Genomic DNA, 12,814 nt, shown 5'->3' on the forward strand with positions numbered 1-12,814 from the left:
TTAACAGACATAAAAACAATTATAATTTTCTAAGTTATTATGCTTAATATATTAATTAAGAAGGACTTACCTTTGATCCCGATAGTGAAAATATCGAACGAAGAGCACAACTTGACGCTGTTAACTTTAATCAGGAGCACACTGCAGTGGCACGTAACTTGACATGATTACAACACGGTAATTCACATTACCCCTGATTTAACTTTTCACGATTTCACTAGGATGATGAACACTGATGATCCCATTTTACCACTCACTGGCTGTTAACGTTTTAGCACATCACGCTTTCACAAATCGGATGAATTTATTCGCACACATGGCCTTAAACGCGACATTTTCTTTCGTCATAAAAATCTTCTCTCATCGTAGATCCATTCGTGAACTATCACCGAATTTCATTTTATAACTTTCAGTAACTTTTTACAACCATATTTATTTATTATTTTCACTATTTAGTGATTTCCTTTTTCAGAATCTTATCCTATCGACTGCGCCGATTTGCACCTCGCGCCGTTTCAACTGCGAGGCGGGTTCGGTCATTTCTCATGCACTCGCCATAATAGGAAAATAATCTCCATCAGTTTTAAAATTTTATCCACTAATTTATTAAACAATACACAATAAAACAAATACCACTACTATACATTTAGCTTAAGTTATCTCTTTGCACACGGCATGACTGCCGGTCCAACCGCAAAAGTCACAAGTCTCGTATTCTTCCCACCAGCTTGCCTCCACTCTGTTTTCCGGCGTAACTACGTCCCTTCCTTTAACCGTCTTTCGCCCCTCGCGTGTAAAATGTTCTGGAAACGCCTTTCGCTAAGGGAAGGAACATCACAATACCTAGCTGAATATCCTGAAACGAGCTTTTTTATCATTTAAAATTTAGAGTATTTTACAGTATATTTTGTTACGCATAGTAAAATTTAGCACTGATTATAATCAAAAGCTCATTTCGGCAAATATTTGGAAGCGTAGTAAATAAGGTATAAAAATTTCAGATACCTGTGAGCAGTAGTTCTTGAGAACAGGTACTACATCGAGTATAAAAAATCACGTTCGGGGGAAAAACGCGATTTTATGTAAAAATTCTCAATTATCAAAGTATTCAATGACAAATTAAAGCTAGATTTTGTACAGTCCTAATTTTCATAGAGATTAAAGAACGGTGTTTTAAGAAAGCTAAAATTATAGAGAATTTGAAAGTGCAAATATCAGAAAATCCTCATTTTATGAAATGTTTTGGCTTTTAACACCCCTTCAACTATTCTATTCTTTAAAGTCCTTTCTCTTTTTTTCTATTCTGGTAAAACTTGATATATAAATTTAATTCTTTGTCTTTTAATTTTTAATTTTATATCTCTGGTCGCATTTCTCTTTAACGATTAACATTTTGCATTTGGATTATTATATTAAAATTATGCGAAATGAACAAACAGTAAATAATGAGATGCTCAATTAAAAACAAATACAGATTTAATGATAAAAGGGAAATTTTTAATGTCATTACAAACAAGATTTCAAGGGGTTCAAGAGGCCGTTGCCTAAAAAAAAAAGAAAACAATTCGTCGTTTCCGGAAGAAATGAAACTTTAAAAAATATTTTCGTTGTCACAAAAACCAAACTTTTTGAAACATTACGTTATTCAAACTCTTACGTCACTTCCGAGTGTCACGTTATCTAAGATGGCATAGGTTTCGGCTACGTCCCCAAGCCTCTGGCATCTCCTGAGGGCGGTTGGTTACTACACCTGTACCAACGATAGTGAACTTCCGGTGATATCCTTCTGTCTGTACCTGAATGAAACTGGCTCTATTTGACGGCACACTAGCGAAACACTAAAAAGTCATGATTTGAATAATTTAACTGGAATTTTGAGGACGGCAATTTAGATTAACTGCTGATAATTTTTTATTTAGGTGATCGTGAGTATATGGTTTAGTGATGAAGAGTATGAGTAATTGAGTAGGATGATAATAAAACTTTAGGTGATCGGGCTTTGTATCTAGGTGAAGTTCTTTTATTTTGACGACGACTTCAATGATGATGATGAAGATGATACATAGGATGGTTTAGAATGACTGATGTGATTTGGGTGATGATGGTTTATCTTATTCTGACGATAATCATGGTGACGGGATATACATGATGGTTAAAATGACGATGTGTATTAAGTGATAATAAATATTTAGATGAATTTGATGGTGACATAGTTTTGACTGATGACGATTTTATACATGATGTGAGAGTGATTTATATAATAATTTAGAGGAGTTAGACAATGAAGACGATGATTAAATGAGGATGAAGAAGATGATGATTTGGTTGATATTGCTTTCTATTTAGATGATCTGGAAGATTATGATTTATCTATCTCGACGATGATAATGGTGATGATGACATATACGACGGTTTAAACTGAAGGTATGATTTCGATGATGATGATTATTTAAATGATGGTTTTGAATTATCTGGTGATAATTTTATAATTTCTTTCTTGGTTATTCAGATAACACTTTTGATGGTGATTTAGAAGGTTGAGGTGATGAAGACGATGATCAAATGAGAATCATATTGTTGATGGTGGTGATTTAGATGATACTGCTTTTTATTTAGTTGATTTGAGCTATGATGATTTATCTTAATTTGGCGATATTTTCACTGACGATGATGATGATAATATATATATGATGGTTTAACATGAAGATGTGTTTGGGTAGTTATGCTTAGTTAGATGTCTTAGATTAGCAGATGAAGTTGATTGGATTTAGAAGGAAATTTATATAGATGATGATTTCAATGAGTTAGATATTGATTTAGATGAAGGTATATTCATTTGATAATGATTATTTAAACAATAAGAGGGTCGTCCGAAAAATTACTTTGCCGTAAACCATAAAAAACAAAGTCTTATTACCTGGAAAAACCTATTGCAAAAGATACAGCTATATTTCTGCTACTTCTCAGCATAAGAAACATCGGAACTATACCAATTGTCATAGCGTCGGTTACCTATTTCCATTAGAGTGTCATAGAAGTATGTCGCCTGGGAAGAAAGGCAGCCCGTCACATTTGTCTGCAACATTTCACCTGTAGGAAAGTGTGCCCAGACAAGAACGTCTTCAGGTGCAATAAAACGTGGAAGTACTTAACAGCAAGATCGGAGCCATAGAATGGATGGTCAGACATCTCCCAGCGAAACGTCTGCAACATATATTTTGTGGAATTCCCCGTATGCGTCCGATGTTGTCGTAGGACACCACAACACCAGCACTGAGCATCCCAAACCATATGTTCTGAATCGCTCTTCAGATGTTCTCTAGTAAAGCGCAATAAAGATCAGCTTTCACCGGAGCCCCACTCGCCAATACGTCAATGAGCAGAATGCCTTTACTATCCCAGAATACCGTGGACTTCAATTTCCGTGCATAGACTGAGGATCGTCCGGCGCGTGGATCCCTGTGACGCCAATCAATCGTGAGTTGCTGTTTTCTGTGGTGAAGTGAGCTACCCACATCTCATCACCTGTAACGATTCTGTTAAATTGCGTTCAATAAACTGATTTATGTATCTGCTGCCTCTAGTTCTTTGTGTTTTTAAGTTTTGAGTATTCGAAATGGAACTCAAATACAATCAATCATATATATAGATTACATATCAATTCATATATTTGAATTAAATACATATTTACTTACCGGTCCGAAACTTTCTTAACACATTGAGCGCGGCGCCGGTCTCTTGGGACCGACAGTGAACTTTCCGTGTGGCCGGCGTCGGTCCCTGGGAACCGGCACTGGAATTTTCGTTTGCCTGGCGTCGTTCCACGGAACCGACAGTATAAGTTAAAAAATAAATATAGTCTCAATGAAATGTGATCAAATTTAGCATTAATGAAATGTATTGAAACATTCTAAACAAAAATACGGCTTAGCTTTAAGACTTAGCTCGCTGCCGGCTGAACGGAAAGGACAGCAAATTCGGCGCCAAACTCAGCGTGTTAATTAGAAAGCTACCGCTCGGCTATAAAAACGCACAGCAGTTTGGTTTAAATAACCATTGATAACACTATTCTATAACGTTCTTTTTATAACCTTCTATAACGTATTATTCTATAACGTTCTTTGTACGTTAAGGTACATATAGCACAAGAGTGTGCAAGGAAACTGATATATAACAAATTTATTTAATATTTTTCATATAATAAGGATAATTTCAAACTGTAAACATAATTCTAAAAATCCATGACATTATCGAATTGAGACCTGTTTCGATATCAGATATATCTCGTAATGAAATCTGAAATTTTTTGAAATTTAACAACTAATTTTTCGAGGTATTTGACAGTCCTATCTGTATAAGTTTCATTTATTTGTTTAAATGTTTGCAAAGTGTTATCACAGATTTTCATAAAAAAGGGTGTCAGAGATAAATGATAAAATTGATAGATAGAAATGGAGGGAATATTATGCATTTGTTCAGAAACATAAACGTAGTATTTGTGAGATTTCTCGCACAGCCAAGTTATAATTGTTTTGTTAAATTCTTTTTTTTCATATTTAATTCTTTTAAATTAATTTCTCAAAGTTTGTCATAATTTATGTGACTCAACTAGGTACGAAAAATTGATTCGGAATGTAAAAGAAATATATGTATTCTGTAACATTATTTTTTGTAAAGTTTAATTTTTTTTTTAATTAACAAGTTCTGTAACCAATGTTTGCACTTATTTAATGCACGGAGTTCCAAGCAATTTCACTCATCATCCTACAAGCTGCAATAAACACAAAAACACAACTCTGAAAATGAAATATTCTAACAAGGATTGTAAAGCCAAAGGCATATAATTAGTCTCCTCTGTATGCTCAGATCATTCAATATGATTTCTCTCACAGCTTATAGATTTTCAGATGAGTTACTCACGTTCGTTTTTAATGGTAATGAAAATAATGTAAAACTGCAATTAAAAAGATTAAAATTTCGACAAATTGACTGAATGAAAAATATTTTCGCTGGTCGCTTAAAATTGCTTCAACGCTACCTAGTTCCAAATAGTGTGAATTAAAAATAGTGTGAAAATGAATGCATTTCCGTTAATAATCTATTCCGTTAATAACTCTATCTGGCTGCAGTGGTCCAGAGGTAAAGTCGTTGAACGCTGGTAGCTAGACCCAGCACAAAAACACGCTGTTTGAGAATTTTGTGGTTTTTCTAATGTGTAATGTGCGTACGAAACTTTTCCTGAGAAAGTCCTCCCCAAACGCTTCCCTCCCCTTAGGAAAAGAGCCTTAACGTGCTGTTCCAATAATCCAATAAATATAAATACGGTACTGAAATATTACGTAGTTTATCCTGACTTGTGTCATCACAACTAACGAATTGCAACATGCAAAGGATACTTATATAAAAGGATTACTTTGAAGTCTTAATTTTATTCAAAGAACATAATATTAGAAATTTCAGACATGCATAAAACTTTTAAATACATTTAATCTAAAGTAAATGCCCCTTTTCCCTTTTTTAATTTTTTAAAAATATATTGTTCATGAAGAACTGCCAATACAACTTTATGAAATGACTTAATTAAATAATAACGTTTAATAGTTAAGTAAATAAATTTAAAATTCTCTTAAAATAAAAAATAAAAAACTGCGTAGTACTCCCATACGTATCATTAATTTTCTACTTCCTTTCAACTTTTCAATGCAAGAGTTCCTTCTTGGATTTCTAGCAAAAAATTATTAATGAAAGGAAATATATGAAATATAGAGGTAAAAATATTCCTCATTCTTACTCGCACCTAGAATTCATTACTCGAAAACGCACCAGCACCTTTTAAAAGTAGAAAAGATATATCTGCAAAATAATCGTCATGCGATTATTTTATTTACTCTCTTTTATAGGAATATATTTTCCACGACGATATTTTTAAACTGCGAAGTTTTGGAACCGCTTTCTGTTCTTCGTCGATGTTTTGTACCACGATTGTTTTCTTCGATGATGTTTTAGACTTACGATATGTTTTCCTGCCTTCTTTTCTCCCACATGTTTTCTACAACGAAGTTTCCGTCTTACGTTGTTTTCTCCGCTACGTTTTCGTCCGCGATGTCTTCGTCGGACCTCCTTGAATTCACTCGCAAGCAAGCGAAGTAATCGTTCCATTTAGACTCTTGTCCTTCGAAAAAATAATACCTGTCCTATTATGGATTTATGCAAATGTACAGAGACGTATAAGATTATGGGGTTCATTTAAAAATGACTTTTCAGTCCACTTTCATATTAGTTTGATTACCATTAAAAACGAACATGAGAAAGGTGTCTAAAAATTTGCGTCTTATAATTAGAAATTTTTGAATAAGATTACAATCAAATTTTTTTTTTCTTATGGTTGGCACTTGCCTATGTCGGCATCGTCCTGCGCTAAGGCCAGATCGGTAGTCTCTTTATCATGGAGGCGCCTAGTAGGTGGGCCATCATTGGCTCCTATGATGGGACAGACAATTTTACATCCATGCCTTCTCCGGGATTCGAACCCTAGCCCTTCGGTATCGCACTCAGTTTTCCCTAACCACCATAACGCTAAAAAAGGCTTGCAGCTACAGATTTGATTTTATTCTTGACTTATCATTATAGTCGTTAGAATATTTTATTCTCACAATTAAATATTGTTTTTTTTTTTTTAGCTTGTACAACGATAATTCAAATTTTAGTGTTTTTCCAGCATCAAAGCGGTGCGCACATTGATTACAGACATGTTGTTTAAAAAAATAAAATTTACGAAAAAAAAAATGCAGTTTTAACAGTGGGAATCAATTTTTCGTAACTATTTCAGTAGTGTCAGTTAGGTCAGACTTGTAGAAATTAATATTAAAATATTAAAACTGAGACTCGGTATTTCAGAAAGCCTCACAAGTACTTTCTCTCTTTCCATAACAATGTATGTTATTGTCGTTATGATTGATCAATACCAGTATTGATCACCGATAATTTTTAAGAAAATCTGTGATAACTCTTTACCGACTTTTAAACAAAGGAATGAAGTTTATACAGGGTGAGCTGTCAAGTACTTCAGAAACTGTGTTCTTAAACATTTAAAAATATTTCATATCTTTTAATGAAATACATCTGACACTGAAGCATGTCTCCATTCGATGATGCCACCGATGCTTGAAATTCACAGTTTCAGCATGTTTATAATAAAAATTGTAACCAATGTGCTACTCACTAGTTTTCTCATATACTCCTGCGCTTTATGTACTTTAAAATTACAAACGGCTACAACTGTGTCTCTGTTCACCTTGTTTATTTAATCAAACTACTTTGTCTTTAACTAACAGAGTGTTGGCTTTATAGTAATATATACTTCTCACACTTCTGCTGCTTTGTTTTGTGTTTAAAACGTTTCTTCAGTTTTATTTGGACCGTAAACGCTTCAAGAAAGTAATTCAGAAATCTGATTTAGAATGTGCGTGTTGATGATTGACTGATTCAGATGCTTGATTATTTTCTGATTAGATCTCATTTGCGTCTGCAAGAAGTGCCAATAATTAGGTAATAAATCTATGCAGACTTTCGTCAGAACTCGTTGGTATGCAAGTAAATAAAATGCTTACACAAATGAATAAAATACTCCTCATATTACCATTTCGACGTTTCATATACAGATAATTTGACTAAAACCTGATAATAATTTATATTTTCTCTCTCATTGTAATGTTTCTTTATACTTTTATAAACGTTCTTCCAAATAAATGTTTCCACAAAATTATTACAATAGTTTCTCAAGCATTACCCTCTTAACCTTCTAAAACCGGGCCGAAATTCTCATATTATAGCTTTCAGACCAGCGCGATCCGAAACAGTTTTGCCCCCTCTTTGACATTTTCCTAATGAGAAAAGTCGTCAGTTCCCCTCCATGGATGAAGTAAAATTTACATATTTGTCGGACGCCTACGTCCGATAGTAGAGGAGTTGCTAGATTTGCAATTTTTTCGATGATTATTTTGCTTTCATATTTAAATGAAAGCAAAATTCTAAATAAATAGTGCATAAATAAATTTGCAGTACTGGATGCATATCCAGTGCACACTTTATTTAGAACAAAATGTATGCAATGTTTATATTTCATTCATTATTTCTGATCAATCTCGTAAATAATTTGTGAATTTTTTAACTTTGTTTTCACTCTTCATTTATGTTCGCGTATTTTCGTATTAGAAATTAGAGACCGAGAACAAAATTTAACAAAATATAGTAAATACAGACTAGATCTGTAAGTCTGCAGGCCGGAATGCGATTTTTAATAACATATTTTAATTAATAAAATAATGGTAATGACTAATTTAATGAAATAATAATAATAATATTTATTACCATTAGATGATTAGAATGAGATTCAATACAATTAGATTTTGAGATGAACTTACAGCAATAATAAAGCTTTACATAACAATAACAGAGATTTAAATCTGCTTTTTTCGATAATTTTGTTATTATAATATAAAAATCAAAATCCGAGATACATTGGTTGTGTTTAATAATTAATTTTAACAAATATTACATTGGACTATCAGGCAAAGAAGGTATATCTTTAACGAGAATTTTTCTTTGTAAAATTGGCTTTTGTTTATGTTAGCCGAGAAAAAAATTCGTGACTTATACATGCAATCATCAAAAGAATTTTGAGAACAGTTTGAAATGTTCATGAAGAATTAATTATGCGTCAATTTCTTTCCATAGGTAGAAATTTCGTCTAAAACTATCGTTATATCCAAAAGTTGAAGTCTATTTCATTTTCAACGAATATTCTATTTGCACATAATATATTTTCTAATTTATTTTAGAAAGAGTAATCTTTCACGTTTTCAAAAGAATAAGGAAATATTGGGTGTTGATACCATGTAGTAAATTTGTTTTTTATATTTCTTCCAGTAATGAAAACGATTACCCTGCAATATTTTCAAAGCAAAATTAAGAAAACCGTTTACGCCAAATTTTGCATAAAGTATCTTCTCGTGTATATTTTTATTTAAAGTGTGGAATTTTCTCTTTGAAAATATCAAAAATCATGAAGAGCAAAATTAATTCATGAGAAATAACTTTGAAATGCAATAATTCCATTGTAATATGACATAGTGGAGAAAAGTGCAATACAGTTTATTTATTCACAAATAATCCCCCTCATATGCGTAATTTATGTACTGTCGATTGAGAAATATAGGTTAGTAAATTAAACCGGTTAATTCAATACTTTTCCTTTATCAATATTTTTACCTGCTCTTCAGTAAAGTGGTAAAGGTGGCTGAACACTTATAGCTCGCTTGGATTTGAATCCCGGATAAATAGTTCGATTCATGGTTTTTGTGTAACGTAAATGCAAGCCAGCTTCTCTTAGAAAGTCCTCCGCGAAGACATAACTCCCCTTATACAGGTAATCGTTGGGTGCTTTGATGTAATTCAGTAAGCGAACAAATTAATCCAATCAATACCGAAGAACGGGTTGATTACATGTGGAGTTTTCCACCAGGAATGTAAATGCGAGCAATTTTCTCTTAAAAAGGTTTACACGAAAGCATCCATTCCCTTAAGCAGATAGCGTTCGCGTGCTTTTCCGTAATCCAATCCTAATTTTCATACATTTAATAGTAAGTTGACATACACCTTATTACAGACAAAATAACAACTTTTTTAAGATATTTTTTATCAACTTGTCTGAATTCTCTCTATCTCTTGAAGAGTATAAGAATTTCATCAAATAAAACTGGCCAAAATTTTATAACGAAAATTAAAACACGCTTAAAGCATTACACTACACGCTTAAAGCATTAATGTGCAAATTACAACATTAATTTGCACGCTTAAAGAGCGTGCAAAATCGCTGACGTTTTAATCATAGCAAAATTCAGTACTAAAAAAAATAGCATTAAAATTATGAGACAGATTGAGAAAGAGATGGCCTCTATTTAATTTTCAAGTATATTGGCGCGAGACGAAACCTGCGGTTTTTGCCAAAATGTAGCTAAACTGATAAGAAAAGGGAAATAATGCGTAGCCAGCGGCTACTCTGAGCAGCGACAATGGACCACCCAAAGATGTGACTCGCTTACGCGTTAAATGTGACTGTAAGTGGAGACGGTACGTGGAAGACTCGAGGACATACGTCTTTGGTTGGAGTCTGTTCCGTAATAGGGTCAGAAAGCAACACAATAATCGATACAGAAATACTGTCTTTATATTGCAAAGGTTGCGAGTCATTTCTAGGAAATGGCGTAAGTGAACACAAGGCCTCTTTGGAGAATCATGCTGGTTCTTCAGGAAAAATGGAAATGAATGGAAAGATAAACAATTTTTCATGTTCCTTTTAAAAAAGAGGTGTAAAATATACTTCTTATATTGGTGACGGTATCAGGTTCAATGTTCTGTCTTACTTTCTTCGGGAACATGCAAGGACCTGACTCGGAACAGAGAGCTTACTAAAGCTATGTTCAATAACTGTGGGAAGTAGACAGGATACACAAGAAGGGTATACAAAACCCTTTGTTTTTCTCTCTTTACAATAATTTCCGTACTTCGGAGTACAAAGACCCACTACTTGTGGTCTAAACGTAAGAATATAAAAATAATTAACTAAACTCTAACTTAACTTTGGAATAATAAACGTGGAAGATTGGCCTTATATTAACAGGAAGCCGTATGTAGTACAGAGAACTGTTAACACTACAATACGTTTAAAAATTATCACGAGGATTAAACCTCTGGCCTGGAAGGCAACCAGCAACTGAGTAAAATTTCTAAGGTAAGCGGCCTGCTTCGACTAACTCCATCCTCTCTCTCGCTTGGCAAAAAGCCACAACTTAAGTACTTGGCGTTCGCCAGACAAATTTTGCATAAATAAGTTAACGCTTTTAATTCTGGCCGGAAGTAGAAAATAAGAAGTGATAGTAAAGATTTAAAATAAAATAAACGTTAGTAAAACTTAAGATCCTTACATACTTCCCGCCAGAGTTAATTAGTTTTAAACTGAGGTCTAAAACGACCTTGTTGAAAACTTTTAGCTCTAGAATCTAACGCGAGGCCAATCTTTTACAAACATTTCTCACTAGAAACTAGAAATTAAAAAAAAAAAAAGAAAGAAATTTGTTTTTACAATAGCAGCTCCAAGGACACGCAATTTTTCATCTGTACTGCATCTAAACAGGAGCTTTTATTCAAATCTGGTTCCTTCCAGAGATCTGGAAGGAAAACTAGTTTAATGAAATGTTACACAATGAAATGGCAAGTAACATGCATATTTATATTTCTCTTAACATTCTTATTTCATTCATGACTATTTTAATTATCTCTCCCCGTGCTCTCTGACATGTGTTGTAAAAGACCACCAAACACGAATGTGTTTATGTATACGTGTTCAACACTTCCTCCTACAATCAAAACACTAACGTGTTAAAAATTCAACATACCAAGACCTCGTAACACACCCTAACTTCAACTCTAAACCCTGAGGTACAATTCTGAAAGTGGCTAACTCTGAACATTATCAGCGTCAGAGAACCTAACTACATTCATTCAACCTTTAACACATATTCACCATGATTTGGTCTTTTTACAGTCACACGAATAAAAAAAAAAATTAACATTACTTTCACTTTTACCATATCACGGTATTTCTTAACATTTAAAATAACAGTTAACATTGTATATAAGAACATATTAACATGCCGTTAATTTTACGCATTTGAAAACATACATTAGTAGTACATTGTTAACTTCTATTCTTTTCAAATCAAGTGCCAATTCTTCTACATTGAAATACTACATTTCAAAAAGTCTTTCAGACTAAAACTTCTTTCTTGCCAGAATGTTTTAAATAAAATTTATACAATAACTTCTACAATATTTAAGTCTTTACATATTCCTATTATACATCAACTTTAGTTTTACGCGCGAGTAATTGAAAAACATAATACCAAAATCGGTAACAACTCATTTCTCGCCTTTTTGGCGATAAAGGTAGACCTCGCATGACGTAAAACTTCTTGAAATCTGCCACTTGCAGTAAGAATGAAAGATTAACTTAAGTTTGCAAAGTAACATAAAATTTTACTTATCTTTGTTATATTCGGACATTCTTTTCTGAGCCCAGTCCTGGAAGGTAGCGCAGATTCTCGTTTGATTTATCCCCCTTCTTGTGCGGGCTCGCCCTTCAGCGCCTTCCTCTAGAAGCTTTCTTTTTTCTCCAGTTCGGTCACCCTTGAATACCTTCTTTTTCGCCTCTGCCTGTGGTCTTGGCCGTTTGATGGCAGCTGGTCTTGGCGGAACCGGGAGACTTCTTTCGCGTTCCTGCTTGGACCTCGTTGCTGGCCGTTCAAATTTTCCTTGTAACTTTTCCTCCGCCGCTGGTGGGCCTTCCGCAGTTCGGCGACATTTGCTGCGGAGAGTCCTGTCGGATGAGTAGATCTTCCGTTTTAGAGCCGGATTATAGTTGCCGTCATTTCTCCTGGCTCTCTTTGCATACGTCGTCCTTCTCCCTTCTTCATTCTGGGGGTGTTCGTGAGCTCTCTTTTCAGGACGGTGGAAAGGCTTCTTTTTCTTGTTACCTTTAATTTTCCTGGCCATTCCTGGCTTTTAACACTACTACAGCGTGAGTTATTTTTTCTATGACATATGGTCCTTCAAATCGTGGAAAAAATTTGGCAGTTTCATCTTCTGGTGCTGACGAAAGTGAATGCTTAATTTTTAACACTTCATCCCCTACTTTATAAGTTATTCCCCGTCGTTTCAAGTCATAATACAGCTTTTGTTTTCTCTGTGCTACTTC

The sequence above is a fragment of the Stegodyphus dumicola genome, chromosome 2, assembly GCF_044657685.1.
Source record: "Stegodyphus dumicola isolate Sdum_Otavi_A_Nest chromosome 2, ASM4465768v1".
Lineage (NCBI taxonomy): Eukaryota > Metazoa > Arthropoda > Arachnida > Araneae > Eresidae > Stegodyphus > Stegodyphus dumicola.